Here is a 3,964-nt window from a genome sequence, read left to right on the forward strand (position 1 = left end):
AGGTATTTGAAACAGTGCCTGGCACCAAGTAGACATCTAATAAACAGTCGTTAAATTAGTTTAATCATTTAGTTAATAAGTGTGTCGGGGAAGGTTTTGTAAATGAATTGGTATTTAATCTGAGACCTGAAAAATAAGTAGCAAAGATGAAGGGGAGAGTAAATAAATATGTGAAGGCCATGAGGTGGTAGGGCAAAATAGATGAAACAGATTATATAGAGCTGCCATTGTAAAGAAATGAATCATACATCTGGCCTGTTCTCAAAAAGTTTACAGCAAACAGAAAGAAAAATAATTAAATAGATGATTATTATACAGTTTTTTATATTTACTAACAAAGGTATGCACACAAAGCTGGGGGTGGGAATGAATAGACAGCTGTTAACTTTTCATAAGAAGATAGAAAATATTTTTTTCGAAGAAGGTGACATTTGAGCTAAGTCTCAGGTAGTAAGTAGAATGACATGATAAAAGTGTTTTAAGAAGATTAATCTGGCAATAGTATGGAAAATGGACCAGAATATGGATGCAGTGGAGGCGAGGAGACCAACAATCGAGCCTATGGCAGTAGTCCAGGTATGAGGTGATGAAGGAAGAGTAGGACAAATCTGAGAGACATTTGGAAGGAAAAATTGACAGGAGCTAAATGGACTCTTGGCTTTCAGCCTTTCAGAAGGTAATGCTTCTTTCTTAATAATAACCATGAAAAGATTCAGATTGACCTATTATGTAATTGCCCACTCTGATTAGAATTTCTAGCTATGGCTGCTCTCCAAAAGTTTCTGTTACTGTGATTGATACTTGTTGGTTTTATTTTACATTACCGTGACTTTAAATTCGAAAGGTTGGGAAGCTCTCAAAAAACATAATTTTGACTATGAAACAGCAAATTGTTCAATGAAAGGAGAAAAGAAGGTAACCATGGGGATTCATAGGAAGTTGTACAATGAGCTCATGGTTATTATTTTTGTAAGAATAATATGCAAATATGAAAAGGAACATAAAAAGAAGAATGAACATAAGCAGTGACTTGTCCCTAAAGGATTACTATATGGAAAGATAAGGCCATAATTTTCTCAATCTTAAGGACAGTCAACAAGAAAAATAATCTATGCTTACAGAAAGAAAAGGGGAGAAAAATTATAACTCAGATGATATTGTTAAATACTCTCAGAGATCAAAAGAGTTAAGATATTTTGAGATTTAATTTGGATAAATATATTACCAATTCAAGTAAAAAATAAATAGGAATCTTTAATTTACTAATCAGTAAGATAAATATTTCCTGAGTTAGTGTCTAGAACTCATTTATAAGTGGGTAATTAGAAAATGATAAATTTTAAACAAACAAAGTTATCCCACAAACAAATTTTATTTCCAACAAGGTTTGTAGAAATGTAATTCATGGAAACATGGCAGATATATATGTTGAATGAATGAAATTTCATCAAGACTTTAATAGATCTTTTATTATACTTTGTAGATAAGATCAATAAATATGGGTTATATAAATGGTATAACTGTATATTAATTAGCTTACCATATTAAATAAGTCCTGATTAACAACGGACCACAGACAAAGGGATAGTTATTTTGATGGCCTACTACAAACTCTTTTCTTTGATACACACACACAGCACCACTTGTCTGCCAGTTTGTCATACTATGGTAGCTTCTATGTTGCTGTGAAGCTGTAAGCTGTGTCACTGCTACTTCAGACACCAGCAGGGTCACCCAAAGTGAACAGGTATCAGCAGAGCTTCCAGACTCAGAACAGACCACAGAGAAGGACTGAGATATCTACTTCAAAGGCAGTAGTCACTGAAAACCTTGCGAAGAGCTGGGGAACGATTGTCAGACTGAGAATCTCCTAACTAGCAGCAGAACACAGTCAGAGAGCTGGTAGAAGATGAGCCCCCCAGGTTGGAAAGCCTTCAAAATATGCCTGAAGAGCAGCTGCCTTCTCAGAGCAGAGTTGACTATAATGACATGAATGAAAGCCCGTGGGAGTAAAGCATTCAGGACCTTCGTTTGCTGATGGAGCTTGTATCAAAATGAGATGAAAGAACTGCAGACATCAATTAATAAATAGAACAAGGAGTGTAGCTGTTGTTGTTAGGTTCCAACCCACAGCAACCCTATGCACAACAGAACTAAGCACTGCCCATCCTGTGCGGACCTCACAATCGTGCCTGTGTTTGAGCCCTTTGAAGCAGCCACGATGTCCATGCAGCTCCTTGCGGGCTTTCCTCACCTTTGCGGCCCCTCTCCTTTGCCAAACATGATGTGCTTCTCCTGGACTGGTCTCTCCTCTGAGGAGCTCTTTGACCGTACTTCTTCCAAGACAGAATTGCTTGTCCTTTTGACGGTCCACGGTTTTCTCAATATTCTTTGCCAGCACCCCAATCTAAATGCATCAATTCTCCTTCAGTGTTTCTTATTCAATGTCCAACTTTCACATACATGTGAGGTGATGGAAAATACCATGGCTTGCTTGGGTCAGGCACACCTGGGTTTTCAAAGTAAGGTCCTTGCTTTTCAACACTAAAAACAGAATTGAAAAACTTCTTAGAATGCATGGACTCTGGTGTGAGAGAAACTGACTTGGTCTTTTTCACCTGCTCTGCTCCATGGCCCTATGTAGATGTCCTCCACTGAGGTCGAGCATTTATATTGAGCTTCTCCATCATATCTTCCCACAGATGTAATCATTTTGGTCTCTGTGTATTCCATCTGGGGAAGTCCATGTGTAAGGACACCTTTTGTGTTGTTGACAAATATATTTGCAACGAAGAAGTCATTGGTCTTAAAAAATTCAACCATGGGATCTCTGGCTTTGTTTCCTAGCACCAAGACCATATTTTCCAACTTATTGCTCCTTTCTCTCAGTTTCTAAGTTTTGCATTCCAATCGACAATAATTATCAATGCATGTTGGTCACACATTTGATCAATTTCAGCCTGAATATTTGGGTAGAATTCTTCATCACCACCCACCATACGACCATGATATTGCCCCTTCAGACTTTTGTTTTTTGTTCCCAAACCCAAAGAACATTTAAAAGAAACACTCAATTTTTACTCTACGATGCCAAAACTGCCTTTTGATTTGTTATAAGTTGAAAAGCATATCATTAAGCAAAGAAGGGTTAGAGAGATGGGAACAGCACCTTCAGAAGTGTATAGACTTAAGTGGAGGATATGTCAAGAAACAATAGCTTCACACATTGATATTTTTGTTTAATAATGGTTTCTAGGATTTTGCAGCTAATTTTTACTAAAAGATGAGAGAGAAAGTGGTGCAGAAGCAATATTTGAATATATGAAGATTGAGAATTTTCAAAAATCATAGTATCAAATTTCTATTGCTGCATACCAAATTACCACAAACAGTGGCTCAGAACAGCACCCTTTCTTAAGCCAAGTGTGCCGTATGCACGACTATCATATTCAAAGGAGGGAGATGGCAAAAGGCAAGGAACTGGGAGTTATCTTACAATTCTTCCTACAAGTATTAAGAAATAGGTTAAAAATACTATATCCCAAAGTAGAATAAGTATAAAATCAAACCTTATCTAGGCATATTATAGTAAAACCTGTTTTAAAAGACAAAGGGTAAAAAGTTCAGAAAAACTTCAAAGCCATTGGAGAAAAGTATGACAACAGCATACTCCCTCATGTTTCTCCTGTGAGGGCCTCGCAGGCCTTTCGGTTAGCCATCCACCATTCAACCCATTGCACTACCAGATCGCCCTCCTATACAGAGGAACCATTCCATTGACCTTGACGGCTTCACAGAAACAATGTGAAGGAAAATGCTGAGTCTATAGCCAGGGAAAATAGTCTTTAAAAAGGAACGTAAAAACCAATGTAACTAAAAGGTCCCAAACAGAGGGATTCTGTCGCCAACACACCAAAGGATATTTAAGGATTTCCAGGCAGAAGGGAAATGATATCAATTGAAA

This window comes from Tenrec ecaudatus, chromosome X, assembly GCF_050624435.1.
Source record: "Tenrec ecaudatus isolate mTenEca1 chromosome X, mTenEca1.hap1, whole genome shotgun sequence".
Taxonomy (NCBI): domain Eukaryota; kingdom Metazoa; phylum Chordata; class Mammalia; order Afrosoricida; family Tenrecidae; genus Tenrec; species Tenrec ecaudatus.